We start from the raw sequence: 18,045 nt of genomic DNA on the forward strand, positions 1-18,045 counted from the left end.
TGGCGAAACCCAAAAACCTCTGTATCGATTTCAAACCAATAGGCCTAGGCCATTCCTGCACAGCCTGAACCTTAACCGGATCCATCTCAAAACCTTTGCTGGAGATAATGTAGCCCAAAAAACTAATTCTCTGTACAGCGAACTCACATTTCTCCAGCTTAGCAAAAAGCGAATTGTCCATTAATAACTGTAATACCTCACGCACGCTCCGCCAATGAGACTCCAGATCTGGCGAATAAATCAAAATGTCATCCAAATACACAACCACATTTTTACCGATCAAAGGTCTAAGGATGTCATTAATCAGATTCTGAAAAAATGCAGGAGCATTAGTAAGACCAAAAGGCATAACCAGATTCTCAAAATGACCCACAGGAGTGTTAAAAGCAGTCTTCCATTCATCACCCTCCTTCATGCGCAACAGATTGTATGCCCCCTTAAGGTCAATTTTAGAGAACCACTTGGCCCCCATTAACTGGTTAAACAGATCAGGAATCAATGGCAGTGGGTAAGGATTGCGTACCGTAATTTTGTTAATCTCACGAAAATCCAGACAAGGACGTAAACCGCCGTCCTTTTTTTTTACAAAAAAAAATCCAACCGCCACAGGAGACTTAGAGGGCCTAATGTGACCGGCGGCCAAACTTGTCTGTATGTATTCCTCCAAAGCCTTCCTCTCAGGAATAGTAAGGTTAAATAAACGACTTTTAGGAAGAATCGCTCCAGGGACAAATTCAATAGAACAATCATAGTCTCTATGGGGAGGCAAAACCTGCGATTCTTTCTCAGAAAAAACTCTCCAAAAATCCTGAATAGGAACAGGCAATTCTCCCCTATCCAAAGCTGCAATACGCCCGTTACAACACTTGTCATAACATTTATGGCTCCAGGATTTAATTTCACTGGTAGACCAATCCAGTACAGGATTGTGAAATTTTAACCAGGGCAAACCCAATATTACTGGAGAAGGCAAGTTATTCAACACTACCAAATCCAATTTCTCATGGTGAACACCATTAATAGTGAGAGGAAATTCACTGACCTTGAGAGTAATATTCTTCAAAGGGGAGCCATCCACAGAAACCACAGCAATGGGGGATGATAAAGGTTCAGGTTTTAAATTGAGTTTTTCCACGAATCCCCCATCAATTACATTCAGTGTAGACCCGCAATCAACAAACACCCGAAATTCCATTAATTTTTCCTGAGCAATCGTGGAAGCAGCTAAAAATATACCCTTGGAATTTAAACAGGCAATACGGGCGTGACTGACCATTTTTTTTTCTTTCTTCATACGAAGCTCACAGCCTTTAATCAAATGACCAGATTTTCCGCAATAGAAGCACAAGCCTTCCGAAAAACGACGGTCTTTTTCTTGAGAGCGAGGTGCCACCGATCCAATCTCCATCGGTTCACCACTGTTAGTACACACATTATCATAACCAGAAACTGACATAGCAGAGGATTTGCTCTCATTAACCCTAGCACGCAGTCTTCTATCCACCCGTATAGCTAATTGCATAGCCTGTTGCAAATCCTCAGGTGTAGGATAAGCAATTAGCAGGTCTTTAACCCTTTCACTGAGCCCAGCAAGAAATAGACTTTTCAGAGCAGAATCGTTCCACCCTGTTTGAGTGGACCAACGACGAAAATGAGTACAATATTTTTCGACATTACCTGATCCTTGTTTTAAACGTCTCAACTCAGTCTCAGCTGATGCCACACGGTCAGGATCATCATATAATAGTCCTAAAGCAGAAAAAAAAACTATCCACTGATCTGAAGCATGTATCACTAGGTTGCAAAGAAAAGGCCCACTCCTGAGGCTCTTTGCGCAAAAGTGACATTATGAACCCAACGCGCTGGGATTCATCCCCAGAGGACTTGGGTCTCAAACGAAAATACAATAAGCAAGCATTTTTAAATGAAAAAAATTCTCGATGTTCACCAAAAAATAAATCCGGCAAACATACCTTAGGCTCCAAGAAATATGCTCCAGGACAGTTACTCACGTGCTGACGGAGCTCGGCCACTTCCAGAGAGAGTCCCTGCAGGTGTTTAGCCAAATCCTGAACCGACACCATGATGGAACAAAAATAAAAAAAAAAAAAAAAAATCTTTCCTTAGAGAATTTGCAGGCTGGACTTACTGTTATGTTCTGCTACCAAAGCTAAGGAAAGAGAGGAGATCTGTCCCTACTATAGGACTCAGCTGAATCCCTACGATGTAACAGGGAACCTGATCCTGCGATCAGACCTGCTAAAGTCCTAATCTAGTCTGTACGGAGACCTATAGATGTGGGGAGGGAATCCCTACAAGTACTAAGGACTGGGAGGAATATGGGACACCTCCTAACAGAAATAGTAGCAGACAGACGAACAAACAAAATAGATAGAACATAGAGGTCCGTAGACCAAGCAAACTAACAGAGCAAGATACAGAGCACAGGCTAGCTAGAAAGTAGATATACAACGAAGTCCAGCAAAGCCAGAAGGGCGGAGCAGGATTAAATAGGCCAACAAGGTCATGTGACCAGCAAAGGAAAAAAAACCTAACAGCAAGGTTCTAACACCGAGTTCATTGGACATGACCTCGGCTCATCTGGATGCCGTCACAGAGAGACACTGAGGAGCGCAAGCATGCCTGCGCTTCTCAGTGTCTGCGGGATGACAGGCTGGATGGCAGCGTTCTGCTGCGGTCCAGCCTGTCATCTCGATGTAGCAGAGCTGAAGCTGTCGTGGGAACCATGGAAAGGTAAGGATGAGGTTGCTTTATTATTTTACTTTTATTGCAGGAGATCGTTGGCTTCAGCTGGAATGGGCGTGATGGTAAGTATGGTTTAATTTAGAACAATAAAGAATTGTGTGTTTATTTCAATTAAAGGACTTTATTCTGGGTGTTGTGTTTTTTTTAAATACTTTACTAGAAATTCATGGTGGTCATGTCTAATATTGGCGTGACCCCATGAATTTTGGGCTTAGGGCCAGCTGATAATGCCAAGCTGGCCTTAACCCCTTTATTACCCAGTGAGCCACCGCACCAGGGCCCTGGATGAGTTGGGTACAGCGCCAGAAGATGGCGCTTCTATGAACGCGCCATTTTCTGGGGCGGCTGCGGACTGCAATTTGCAGCGGGTGGGGCCCAGAAAGCTTGGGTCTCCCTGCGCTGCAGATTCCAGTCCCCAGCTGCCTAGTTGTACCTGGCTGGACACAAAAATAGGGCGAAGCTCCACGTATTTTTTTTTAAATTATTTCATGAAATTCATGAAATAATTAAGAAAAAAAGGGCTTCTCTATATTGTTTAGTCCGGCCAGGTACAAATAGGCAGCTGGTGGTTGGGGGCAGCCTGTTCCTGCCTGCTGTACCTGGCTGGACACAAATATAGTGCGAAGCCCCACGTCAATTTTTTTTTAATTATTTCATGAAATAATTTTTTTAAAAAAGGGCTTCCCTATATTGTTGTGTCCGGCCAGGTACAAATAGGCAGCTGGTGGTTGGGCGCAGCCCGTTCCTGCCTGCTGTACCTGGCTGGACACAAATATAGGGCGAAGCCCCACATCAATTTTTTTTTAATTATTTCATGAATTTCCTGAAATAATTAAAAAAATTGACGTGGGGCTTCGCACTATATTTGGGTCCAGCCCGGTACAGCAGGCAGGAACGGGCTGCCCCCAACCACCAGCTGCCTATTTGTACCTGGCCGGACACAACAATATAGGGAAGCCCTTTTTTTCTTTATTATTTCATGAATTTCATGAAATAATTAAAAAAAAAATACGTGGGGCTTCTCCCTATTTTTGTGTCCAGCCAGGTACAACTAGGCAGCTGGGGGATGGAATCTGCAGCGCAGGGAGGCCCAAGCTTTCTGGGCCCCCCCCCCCGCTGCAAATTGCAGTCCGCAGCCACCCCGGAAAATGGCGCGTTCATAGAAGCTGGATGCTGTACCTGGCTGGCATACAAAAATATAGCAAAGCCCACGTCAAAATTTTTGGGAAAAATTAATTAAAAAATAAATAATAATTTAAGGACTGCATCTTTATTAACTCCTCAAATGTCATTTAGTGTTAAAATAAAGTATTTATTTAAAAAAATAATTGGCGTGGGATCCCCCATAATTTTAGTCTCTAGCGGAGGTTAAGCAGACAGCTGGGGCAGATGTTTGAAGCCTGGGAAGGGGGTAATACCCACGGAGCTTCCCAGACTACTAATATCAGCCCCCAGCTGAATACCTAGCCTTTACTAGCTATTAAAATGGGGGACCCCCCCAAAAAAATGACGTGGGGTCCCCCCTATTTTAATAGCTAGCAAAGGCTAGGCAGACAGCTGGGGGCTGATATTAATAGCCCAGGAAGGATGCCATGAATATTGGCCCCCTCCAAGGCTAGAAACACCAGCCGTCAGCCGCCCCAGAAATGGCGCATCCATAGGATGCGCCAATTCTGGCACTTAGCCTCGCTCTTCCACGCTGCCCTGGTGCGGTGGCAGGGGGTAATAGGGCTGGGGTTCATGTCAGCGCCAGCTGCCATGAAGCCCAGGTTAGTAATGATGGGCGTCTATAAGACACCCCCATTACTAACCTACAAAGTGTTAAAAAGAAAAAACACACTACACCAAGAAAAAAATAATTAATTTGAAATAAAACACACAATTTTATTTAATTCTTAGTTTACTAAAAAAAAAAAATAGTTACCTGTCCACATTCCTGCGCTGATCTCCCATGCACAGCTGTCACATCTGGAGATGGTGACAGCTGTGCATGGCTGCTGTAAGCTCACACTGCCGGGAACACGTCTGCTCCCGGCAGCGGGAGCCCCTGACTGAGGTCACCGGAGTGCATTCAGGCAGCGCAGCTCCGGAGACCTCCTTTACGGCACTGCTGTACCGTGGGAATTTCTCACGATACAGCAGGGCCGTAAAGGAGCTGACCGGAGCAGCGCTGCCTGAACTCCGGTGAACCCGCTTATGCAATGACGGGGCTGCTTTACGGCCCCATCATTCTAGCGGCGGCAGCGGTTCAGAGCGGTCACATTCTATGTGGCTGCTCTGAACTGGAGATCTTCGTGGGACACTCGAGGACTACTACGGAGGGGTAAGGATAAGGTTGTGGTTTATTATTTTATATTTTATTACAGGAGATCGATGGCTTCGGGGAATTAGGTGTCTAGGTGAGTATAGGTGTAGTTTTTTATTTTTTACTTTATTTTAGGTGGCGATCGGCGGGGACAGGTAATGTATGAACTAATTTATTGTAGGCAACCACTGGCCACCAATGACATGTATTTAAAATTTATTGGGGACACAGTAGGGCAATTTAAATAGCAGGATCAGGCTGATGGGAACTACTGCTCCCATCGAGCTGATCCTGCTGGCACGAGTGGACGGGGGACAGACATAGGCCGATGGGAGTAGTGTCACATCGGCCTATGTCTGCCTGCACGCACACACCCGCTGACATCGCACAGACACCGCACACAACCGCAGACACCGCGCACACATCGCACACACCCGCACACATCGCACAGACACAGCGCACACCCGCACACACTCGCAGACATCGCACAGACACCGCGCACACCCGCACACATCGCACAGACACCGCGCACACCCACACACATCGCACAGACACAGCGCACACCCGCACACAGTCGCAGACATCGCACAGACACCGCGCACACCCGCACACACTCGCACAGACATCGCGCACACCCGCAGACATCGCACAGACACCCACACACACCAATCATGATGTGTCTGATCGTCTGGGAGGTGAGGCTGACCTGTGCGGCCGTGGGAAAGTTCATGTCAGTTCATGCAATGCAGTCAAACATGAGCTCACATGAGCCCTCTGAGGGCACCGCGGCGACTTCAAATGAACAGCTGATCAGCATCACCTGATACCTCAGCTGTTCATTTGAAATAACCGGCGGGAAAGCGCAGCACAGAACGGGAAAGCCGGCGGTGAAGTCTTTTCATTGCCGGCTTCCCCGCCCGGGTCCTTCGCTCCCCGCTCCTTGGTGCTGCGCTCCCCGCCCGGTCCTAACTTACGATCGGGATGGGAGGTGGCGAGGGAAGCGGAGGATCGGGGTGGGAGACTGCGGGGAAGCAGTATGGGGCTGTGTGATTGTTTAAAAGCCGGCGGCTTTTTACCGCCCGCCGGCTTTTAAACAATCAGGAGAATTCTCTCACGCTGGGATGGCATTCTGATGACAGGCTGGATCTCAGCTGAGCGCTGCCACCCAGCTTGTCATCCTTCAGAGACACTGCAGAGCGCAGGCATTATGGGAACTTCCGATTCCGGTATTCGATATCGTAAAAGTATCGGAATTAAGCATCGGAATTCCGATACCGCGAATATCGGCCGATACCCGATATTTCAGTATCGAAATGCTCAACACTAAGTGTGACCCGAGAGGATGGTAAAAAATTAAAAAAATATATATATACTTACCTTCCAATGGCCCCCGCAGTCTTGCTTCACTCCGTCCTGGCTTGCTGGCAGCTCGCGGTACACTGAAGGACCTGCCGACGTCAGCGTCGCGTGACCCGTCACATGAATAGATGACGTCAGCGCAGGTCCTTGAGTCCACCACGATCTGCCGGCAAGAGAAGACAAGGAGACCAGGGGCCATCAGAAGGCAAACATAATATTTATTTATTTCTTATTTTATTCTTTTTTTTTTACAGCTACTATGGTACCCGGGTCAGGAGGAGAGCTTCCTCTCCTCCAGACCCAGGTACCATCCGCACATTGAAATGCATGTATTAAGCATGTACAGATGCAGTGATGCGGAATCCAAGCGTTCCAATGCAAGTCAATGGCGGCGAAAACGCAGCGTTTCCGCAAAATAATTGGTAGTGCTGCGTTTTTTTCCGCAATGATAACCCGCAGCGGAAATTTCCGCAGCATGTGCACAGCACATGCGGATTATCATTGGGGAACATAGCAGACCTTCTACCAAGCATTTTTTAAGCGTTTTTGCAGCTGCGGAAACGCTTAAAAAACGCATCGTGGGCACACAGCCTAATGGAATGTAGGGGGTACAGCTGCAGTTTCTACACAAGGCATGTAAGGGGCTGTAAAAATGCAAAAAAAGCAGATTAGGCTAAGAATGCCATGTGCTTGTGCATATAAGGCTATGTGCGCATGATGCCTTTTAAACTCTGGCCAACCTGCTGAGTCTTTCAAGCATAAGATGTCTCAGACAACTCAGGCTTTTTTCCTAGAAGCACCTTTTTTTTTGCTTCCTGAGTGTTTTTCCGATTGTTTTGGCCACCAGCGTTTTTTTTTTTAAGGGTTTTGCCATGATTTTTTGTGATGTAGTTTTTACTGTCGTTTTCTGGTACTGTTTTTCACTGCATTGAATAACGAAGAAGGTGCTTATGTGGCACCCCAGGGGTCTGGTCTCCACAGTAATAGCAATGTTATGTCTGAAAGCAGGTGGGAGGTCTCTTGGTCAGGAATCCTATGCATGCCACACCTCCTGCCCAGTCCTGGGAGGGGAAGAACTTCCCCTATATAAAACTGGGGCTGGGGCAGGGTTAGAGAGAAGAAGAGTAGAGAAGAAGAGGAGCAGCTTAGGAAATAAAGATCAGGAGCTCAGTGGGAGCAGTGCTAAAAAGAATCAGGGGCTGGCAGCTGAAGAGCTCGCCCTGATTGAACAGTTACCACCGGACCCGGAGTCCGAGGCTGTGGGGATTAACCTTGACCCAGCAGCAGAAACCGACCGGCAGGGGATTTCAGGTCCTCTGGCCAAGAAACCCGAAGGCACGGTCACACGCGTGGGACCAGCACCGCCGTCGTGGAGCGGAAGCCACTAGAAGGCCCCGAGTCACCGGCCATACGGGTGAGCACCACACGGTACACTCAGGGACGTGGGCTACTTTTACCCGCCTCTAGCAAGGTAGCCAGAAGAGTACAGTTAGTTGGGGAGGCCTACAACTCCGCCTGGCCAAGGGGGATCCCATCTGCTCAAGGACTGACCAGGCCCCGACCGCTAGCCAGTACTCCGGGAGGGTCTATCTTTGTCACCAGTAAAGACCCTGAACTACACCGCATTGTCTCTGAGTGATTCCTGCTACCCCCATCATCCACGTCGGCTGCCCTGAGGCCATACCCCTCCCATTGGGGGTTATACCATCCACGCTGCACCATCCTTCCACCGGCCTCAGCGGTCTGCCCTGCAGCGGCGGCTCCATAGCTGCATTCAACGGGTGGCGTAGTCGTCCTACATCTACTGCTAATACACCGCCACTTAGTCTGACACCCTGGGCACGGACCGGGTCACCGCCACAAGGACTACTACCCCTATCCAGATCCGGCTCCAGGTATCCCTTGAACATGGCCCAGGGGGCGCGTCAGCTTTTGGCGTAGTCGGCAGGATCTCGTGCCCGCAACCACCGGGTACTGCGTGCCTGAAAAAAGAGACTTTTAAACTTACCTGTGGTGAAGATTCCCGCCATCCGGCGCCATCTTCAGCCTTCTTCCCGTCATCGGTGAAGATTCCCGCCATCCGGCGCCATTTTCAGCCTTCTTCCCGCCTTCCGTGGAGTTTTCCCGCCGTTGGACGCCATCTTGAAGACGCTGCGCGGGAAGAAGAGGGGCGTGGACTCCAAAAGCGCGCGAGAACTGAAGCCCCGCCTCACGTCCAGACGTCGCGTAAGGTCCTGGAAGGAGCCCAGCAGACGTTGACGTCACAGGAGCGCAACGGAAGGTCCTCAACCCTGACGATCCACTGCGGAGCCGCGGCCTACGGAAGAGGATCATCGCAAGGTAGGCCACGGTCCACTAGGGGGGAGGAAGATGTCGGATACGGAGGAGAGCTTCACTGCCTCAACCCCCGCCAGCGCCAGCGCTGCTGCAGTCATGCCTTTTACCATGCCCTATATCCCGGGAGCAGCCTGGCTACCCCAGTACTCAGGGGAGTCACATACCCTGAATGACTTTAGAGAAAAGCTGGATAGCCTCTTCCAGGTGTACCCCCTCACAGAAGAGCAAAAAGTGAGCATCCTGGTGGCCCAACTAACCGGGGCAGCCCAAAGGGAGGTAAAGTCCTGGCCACCTGGGAGGAGGACTGTCGCGGGGATACTAACCCGGCTGAGGGACACCTTTGATACCCGCACCTCAGCCGAGATTAAGCTTAAATTCTATGGGTGCAAGCAGCGAGCACATGAGAGTATAAGGGACTATGCACTAAACCTACAAGAGGCCCTGAGAGCCATTAAGCAGACCGACCCCGACAGCGTGGGAAACGAGGACAGGCTGTTGACCGAACAATTTATAGAGGGACTATATTGCAATGTCCACCGAACCCAGTTGCGGGCCATAGCCTTACAGGATCCTCATCTGGACTTTGCACAGTTCAAGGACAGAGCCATCCGGGTGCTCCGAGAACCGGCACCGGGTGGCGTTGTGACCCACAGGCGCCCAGCTATCACTTACCACCAGGAGGCGGCGCCCTTGTCGGCAGGGCCTGTGGGGGCTGATGCGCAGGCTTTGAACAATGACCCGGCTCCAGACCTGCACCATCAGGTCCAAGAGCTAGCTAAAAGCGTTGCTGCGCTAACCCGAACTGTGCAGTCTTTACAGGTTTCCACTCCAGGGAAGATCCATCTGGCATCCGGACCGGAGGATATCCCGTGGCGTCGACCAAGGAGGACCCCACCGGCCAGAGGAAGACCCAGCGACCGATACAACGAGGACGGACAACCCATCTGCCGCCGCTGCAATCAACCCGGACATATGGCAAGGTACTGTCCTTTAAACTGGCACAACCTGGGGTAGAGGGCCAACCCCCAGGAAAAAGATCACCAGGCCCATCGAACTGGCGCGACAAATATGTGGGAGGACGTCCAGTCTTGCCTGTGGTACTGGATGGCATTCCTATGAGTGCCCTACTGGACACCGGGTCACAGGTCACCACCATCCCGTACGTGCTCTTCAAGCAGTACTGGAATGACTCGGATATAACCCGCTACCCTGACGACGACTTGAGTATCATTGCCAGCAATGGTCAACCCGTGCCGCAGATCGGATTTAAAGAAATGACCATTAAAATCGGTAGAGTCGAACTGGCAGCACAGGGACTGATCATTGTGGACATTGACAAGCGCGAGAGTCACCCAAAGATAACTCTAGGAACTAATGTGATTGAAAATTGTCTTGCAGAGGTGATTTTCATTTTACAGCAGGTTGCCAAGAACGCCAGCTCCGGCCAGCAGCGAGTGCTCCAGAAAGAGATCCGGGCACTGATGCGACGGCAACAAGTGGAACTCTCCGGCGGTGAGATTGGTAGCGTAAGAATGTGTGACCCTTTCCCTATTGCCATACCCCCGAAAAGTGAAATGATGATTTGGTGCCGGGCAGCTATTGGTCTGAGAGATAGAGATTACCAGGCCATGGTAGAGCCAGTCTACTCAGACAGTAGGCCCACCATTTTGACAGCCCGGGGGGTAGTTGATGTACGCCATGGGAGGGTACCCGTTCGCATAATAAATATTGGGAAAAGGGAAGTATACCTGCCCCGGTATGCTACGCTAGCCAAATTATATACTATCAACCAAAATTCTATACAGTCTGTGGAACCCTTGCCTCCATCTCATCCGGAGGAAGGTAACGGCTCTGAGAAAATAATGGAGGATTGGTGTCAGCAACTACATTTGGGTACTGACTCCACTCCCTCCCACCAGAAACAGGGAGTCTACCGGGTGGTTCAAGAGTACGAGAGAGTGTTTAGTAAACACCCGTTAGACTTCGGGCGAGTCAAGGTGGTAGAACACCACATCCCCAGGGGAGACCATCCTCCCATAAAAAAGAGGTATCGACCCGTACCCCCTGCACACTACCAACACGCCAAGGGGATGCTTAGAGACATGAAGGAGGCTGGGGTAATCAGGGATAGCTGTAGCCCCTGGGCAGCTCCACTAGTCTTGGTCAAAAAGAAAGACAACACCATGAGAATGTGTGTAGATTACCGGAAAATTAACCGTATCACACACAAGGATGCGTACCCCTTACAAAGAATAGAGGAGTCTTTGGCTGCTTTAAAATCTGCTAACTTCTTCTCCACCTTGGATCTCACTAGCGGGTACTGGCAGGTTCCTGTAGCAGAGGCGGATCGGGAGAAGACCGCATTCACCACCCCGATGGGACTTAGCGAGTTTACCTGCATGCCGTTTGGACTCTGCAACGCACCAGGAACCTTCCAGCGATTGATGGAGTGCTGTCTGGGACACCGGAACTTTGAGACGGTCCTGTTATACCTGGACGATGTCATCGTCTACTCCAAGACCTACGAGGACCACCTGAAGCACCTGGCGGAAGTGTTTGAAGCTCTGGCAAGTTACGGCCTAAAGGTGAAACCTTCCAAGTGTCACCTCCTGAAACCAAAGGTGCAGTACCTGGGGCACGTGGTGAGTGCTGACGGAGTGGCTCCCGACCCTGATAAGATCACCGCAATCAAGGAATGGCCAAGCCCCTCCAGCGTAAAGGAAGTGAGGCAGTTCCTCGGGTTGGTAGGCTACTACCGAAGGTTCATACCCGGTTTCACCAAAAAGGCAGCTCCTATGCAGGACCTCCTGATAGGCCAGTCCAGGAAGGCCAAGAACCAGAAGCCGCCCTTCAGATGGGAGAAGCTGGAAGAAGAGTCCTTCCGCCAGCTGAAGATGGCCCTCACGGGGGATGAAATCCTGGCGTACCCTGATTATAGCCAACCCTTTATCCTCTACACCGACGCCAGTAACATCGGGCTAGGAGCCGTACTATCCCAGATCCAGCAGGGGAAAGAACGGGTAATTGCTTACGCCAGCCGAAAACTGCGACCCACCGAAAGAAACCCTGAGAATTACAGCTCATTTAAGCTAGAGTTCCTGGCAGTGGTGTGGGCAGTCACCGAACGCTTTAAGCACTACCTCGCTTCTTCCCGGTTCACCGTGTACACGGATAACAACCCGTTGACACACCTGGACACTGCAAGACTCGGTGCCCTAGAGCAGAGATGGATGGCCCGCTTGTCCAACTATGAGTTTACAATCAAATACCGGGCAGGACGCTCCAATACCAACGCAGACGCCCTGTCCAGGATGCCAAACCTACCGGACGTAGGGGAAGATTCAGAGGAACTGGAAGAAGTTGAGCTCCCCGCGTTCCACCGTCATGGGACTATCCAGTATTCCCACCGTGTAAGAAGTAAGCAAACCGCTACGTTGAACCCCTTACCTCACTACAACTGGGTGGAGACGCAAGACAGTGACCCTGCCGTCCGTCTGGTAAAGGAGATGCTGACTCGGCCAGATGCACGCCTTGACCCAGACGCTCCGGAGGAAGCCAAGCAACTGTGGGCTGAGAAGAGTCGACTGTTCCTTTACAAGGGAAAGTTGTGCCGCAGAATGGTTAACTCCCGGACGCATGAACTAATCTGGCAAGTAGTGGTGCCAAGAAGAGACGCAGCTATGGTGATGGAGGCATACCACGACGGAGCTGGGCATTTCGGATGGAAGAAGCTGGAGTTCCTGCTGCGCGGGCGGTTCCATTGGGTAGGCATGAGAGGAACCATCGAGAGGTGGTGCAGAGACTGTGGCCCATGCAACTTAAGAAGGAGGGACCGTGCCAGCCAGAAGACTCCCCTGCGGTCCATCATCACCAGACAGCCGTTGGAACTGGTAGCCTTGGATTATGTAAAACTGACCCCCAGCAGAAGTGGCTACGTCTACGCGTTAACCATCGTGGATCACTACTCCCGGTTCTTGGTTGTCGTCCCCGTCAAGGATTTAACGGCTCACACAGCAGCTAGAGCCTTCCAGCAGCACTTCTGCCGTCCGCATGGATACCCGGAGCAGGTACTGACGGACCAGGGGCCTGCCTTTGAAGCGGAGGTCTTCCAGGAGTTCTGCACCCTGTATGGATGCCGGAAGATAAGAACAACACCCTATCACCCGCAAACTAATGGACTTTGTGAGAAAATGAACCAGGTGGTGATAGATCTCCTGAAAACATTGCCCCTGGAGGAACGCAGTCTGTGGCCTGAGAAGCTGCCCGACCTGGTGGACTTATACAACCACATCCCTGTAGGTTCCACCAACTGTACCCCGGCTTACCTAATGAGGGCAAGACCTGGTAAGCTTCCTGTTGATCTGGAGATGGGAGTCCTGACACCCGAGGACACTTCACCAGAAGCCAACTGGGACACAGAGAGGCAGCAGCAGTACCGAAAAGTACAGGAGAGCGTGGAGCGTAGTCTCTGTCAAGCTAGGGAAAGACAAGAGAAAACTTACAACCAGTATGCTCCCGCTGTTCCCCTGGTGCCCGGAGAGCAGGTCTTGAAGAGGAAAAGACGGCTCCACAAGTTGGACGACCAATGGGAGAAGGACCCGTACACCGTACTGCCCTCAAGCCTCGACAACCCAAAGATCTGTACAATCAGTAAAGACGGAGGGGAAACCACAGCCATTGTATCCCGGGATCACCTAAAGAAGTGTCCCGAACAGCTACGGAACCCTGAAGAGGAACAAGAGGACCCTCGACCCGTAGAGGAAAGGGAAGATATGGTTAGTACTGTGCTCGGAGACTTCCCTCGGTCTTGGACTCAAGTCAATGGTGCTGTTGTGGTACCCGTCCTCACGTTCCTCCAACCAGCATCCCAAGTGCCTACGAAGACACAGGAAGAACTGGAAGAACAGCCGGTCCAGGAGGCAGAAGGCCCCACACAAGCAGACCAGGAAAATCAACCCTCTGCTTATAGTGAGCCTGCCGTACCCCTAGTGAGCCAAAGAGTCCGTAGACGGCTGCCCAGTTTACCCTTGACAGCTCCTATACCCTGTAGCTCAGGACCAATCAACCAGCTCCGTAGGTCCACTAGGGTCACTAGAGGCCAGCTGCCCATACGGTGGAGGTTCTAAATGTTCAAGCTATTTTATTAATGTTTACCTGTTTATTGTTGCTTGTGTATAATTATGTGTTTCTAGTTATTTATAGGAGTCTTTGGTGGATTTACCGGGAATCCTTTGTACATATGTTGGAGCGTAACCCAGGACGGACTGAAAGACTGTTAAGGACTCGGGGCATGACAGACCCCTACCTGGTTACGTCTCCCTGTGTTGGTGAAATGGACACCCTTGTTTTCCTCAAAAGTTACACCTGGTTGCGGACACGCCGTGACCACCTTATGTGTTGTCTCTATTAGAATGTTATTGTTTGCACCTTGTTATGTTTACAAAAGTATGTTTAGTCCCGGAGTACTAACTTTCACTAGGGGGGAATGTGGCACCCCAGGGGTCTGGTCTCCACAGTAATAACAATGTTATGTCTGAAAGCAGGTGGGAGGTCTCTTGGTCAGGAATCCTATGCATGCCACACCTCCTGCCCAGTCCTGGGAGGGGAAGAACTTCCCCTATATAAAACTGGGGCTGGGGCAGGGTTAGAGAGAAGAAGAGTAGAGAAGAAGAGGAGCAGCTTAGGAAATAAAGATCAGGAGCTCAGTGGGAGCAGTGCTAAAAAGAATCAGGGGCTGGCAGCTGAAGAGCTCGCCCTGATTGAACAGTTACCACCGGACCCGGAGTCCGAGGCTGTGGGGATTAACCTTGACCCAGCAGCAGAAACCGACCGGCAGGGGATTTCAGGTCCTCTGGCCAAGAAACCCGAAGGCACGGTCACACGCGTGGGACCAGCACCGCCGTCGTGGAGCGGAAGCCACTAGAAGGCCCCGAGTCACCGGCCATACGGGTGAGCACCACACGGTACACTCAGGGACGTGGGCTACTTTTACCCGCCTCTAGCAAGGTAGCCAGAAGAGTACAGTTAGTTGGGGAGGCCTACAACTCCGCCTGGCCAAGGGGGATCCCATCTGCTCAAGGACTGACCAGGCCCCGACCGCTAGCCAGTACTCCGGGAGGGTCTATCTTTGTCACCAGTAAAGACCCTGAACTACACCGCATTGTCTCTGAGTGATTCCTGCTACCCCCATCATCCACGTCGGCTGCCCTGAGGCCATACCCCTCCCGTTGGGGGTTATACCATCCACGCTGCACCATCCTTCCACCGGCCTCAGCGGTCTGCCCTGCAGCGGCGGCTCCATAGCTGCATTCAACGGGTGGCGTAGTCGTCCTACATCTACTGCTAATACACCGCCACTTAGTCTGACACCCTGGGCACGGACCGGGTCACCGCCACAAGGACTACTACCCCTATCCAGATCCGGCTCCGGGTATCCCTTGAACATGGCCCAGGGGGCGCGTCACTTACGTGTCTTTTTTTGTTTGTTTTTTAAGCAAAAACAATGGCAAAACACTACAAAAGATCTTTTGAGCTTTCCATTGACTTGTATTATAAGGTACAGAGCATCTTCTGAGTGGAAAAAGGCTGAAGAAATGGTCATGTCACTTATTTTAACCGCTTGTTGTTTTTAGAAACCTGAAGCAGTTACAAAATGTTCCACAGCCTGAACATTGGCACAGCTAGTCCTTTTTTACATAGAAATTCATCTGCTCATTCTTTTTTGAACATTTTCAGTTGGTTTTTAAAGGTGCTTGCTGCCTGAAAAAGGTATCTTGTCCACATGCCCTAAAGATGTTTCGAGACAGAAGAAATTTACTGGGGGCATAGATGTGGTGAAAATAGATCAAATCACACATACTTGCCTGCTGCCACCCCGTGGCTGCAGCACAGGCCACTCTAATGGCCTGCACCAGCAATGAAACTGAAGACCTCAAGGTTCTGTCATGGGACCGCTGAGGCTTGTGATTGGCTGCAGCAGACAGGTGACTAGAATGGCACGTCAATAGTGTTGAGCGATACCTTCCGATATCAGGAAATATCGTATCGGATTGGATCGGGCCGATACCCAAAAAGTATCGGATATCGCCGATTCCGATACCGGAAACCAATGCAAGTCAATGGGACACAAATATCGGAATGAAAATAAACCCTTTCTTTCCTTGTAGGTTAATTCTACATGAAGTAAAACAACTAAGAATAATGTAGAATGACATGAAAAGCCGGCAATTCATCAGCGGCATTCACCGGTACCCGACAATTTACAACAGAAAGAATAGAGCTTCACACATAGATTAGATAGATAGAAACATGTCAGTCACATATATATGAAGTACAGTGACAGTGTTGCTTACTGTACTTGTCATTTAGTGTAAAGGATTTATTAAAAAAAATATTAGTGTTTTCGTGCACCGTCTCTTTAAAAAAGCCGGCCGGCAATTCAGCAGGGTACCCGACAATTTAGAACAGACAGAATAGAGCTTCACACATAGATTAGATAGATAGAAACATGTCAGTCACATATATATGAAGTACAGTGACAGTGTTGCTTACTGTACTTGTCATTTAGTGTAAAGGATTTATTAAAAAAAATATTAGTGTTTTCGTGCACCGTCTCTTTAAAAAAGCCGGCCGGCAATTCAGCATCTGTACCCGACAATTTATAACAGACAGAATAGAGCTTCACACATAGATTAGATAGATAGAAACATGTCAGTCACATATATAAGAAGTACAGTGACAGTGTTGCTTACAGAACTTGTCATTTAGTGTAAAGGATTTATTTAAAAAAATAATAGTGTTTTCATGCACCGTCTCTTTAAGAAAGCCGGCCGGCAATTCAGCATCTGTACCCGACAATTTAGAATAGAAGGAATAGAGAATCACACATAGATTAGATAGATAGAAACATGTCAGTCACATATATATGAAGTACAGTGACAGTGTTGATTACTGTACTTGTCATTTAGTGTTAAAATAAAGGATTTATTTAAAAAAAAATTGGCGTGGGGTTCCCCTTAATTTTAGGCTCTAGCGGAGGTTAAGCAGACAGCTGGGGCAAATGTTTGAAGCCTGGGAAGGGGGTAATACCCACGGAGCTTCCCAGGCTACTAATATCAGCCCCCAGCTGAATACCTAGCCTTTACTAGCTATTAAAATGGGGGACCCCCCCAAAAAAATGACGTGGGGTCCCCCCTAATTTAATAGCTAGCACAGGCTAGGCAGACAGCTGGGGGCTGATATTAATAGCCCAGGAAGGGTGCCATGAATATTGGCCCCCTCCCAGGCTAGAAACACCAGCCGTCAGCCGCCCCAGAAATGGCGCATCCATAGGATGCGCCAATTCTGGCACTTAGCCTCGCTCTTCCACGCTGCCCTGGTGCGGTGGCAGGGGGTAATAGGGTTGGGGTTGATGTCAGCTTATAATGCCAGCTGACATCAAGCCCAGGTTAGTAATGGAGAGGCGTCTATAAGACACCCCCATTACTAACCCCATAGTCAAAGTTAAAAGAAAACACAAACACCCAGAGTAAAGTCCTTTAATTGAAATAAAGACACAATTCTTTATTGTTCTAAATTAAACCATACTTACCATCACGCCCATTCCAGCTGAAGCCAACGATCTCCTGCAATAAAAGAAAAATAATAAAGCAACCTCATCCTTACCTTTCGATGGTTCCCAGGACAGCTCCAGCTCTGCTACATCGAGATGACAGGCTGGACCGCAGCAGAAAGCTGCCATCCAGCCTGTCATCCCGCAGACACTGAGAAGCGCAGGCATGCTTGCGCTCCTCAGTGTCTCTCTGTGACGTCATCCAGATGAGCCGAGTTCATGTCCAATGAACTCAGCTCACCTCATGCACGTCACTGACAGCGTGGGAAAATTCTCCTGCACTCAGCGCTTCAGCGTGAGAATTCTCCCACGCTGTCAGTGACATACATGAGGTGAGGTCATGTCCAATGAACTCAGCTCACCTCATGCACGTCACTGACAGCGTGGGAAAATTCTCCTGCACTCAGCGCTTCAGCGTGAGAATTCTCCCACGCTGTCAGTGACATACATGAGGTGAGGTCATGTCCAATGAACTCAGCTCACCTCATGCACGTCACTGACAGCGTGGGAAAATTCTCACGCTGAAGTGCTGAGTGCAGGAGAATTTTCCCACGCTGTCAGTGACGTACATGAAGTGAGCGGAGTTCATTGGACATGACCTCGGCTCATCTGGATGCCGTCACAGCCAGACACTGAGGAGTGGAAGTATGCCTGCGCTTCTCAGTGT

Source organism: Phyllobates terribilis, unplaced genomic scaffold, assembly GCF_046119375.1.
Source record: "Phyllobates terribilis strain yellow unplaced genomic scaffold, ASM4611937v1 Scaffold_1__5_contigs__length_1240528914, whole genome shotgun sequence".
In the NCBI taxonomy this organism is placed as follows: domain Eukaryota; kingdom Metazoa; phylum Chordata; class Amphibia; order Anura; family Dendrobatidae; genus Phyllobates; species Phyllobates terribilis.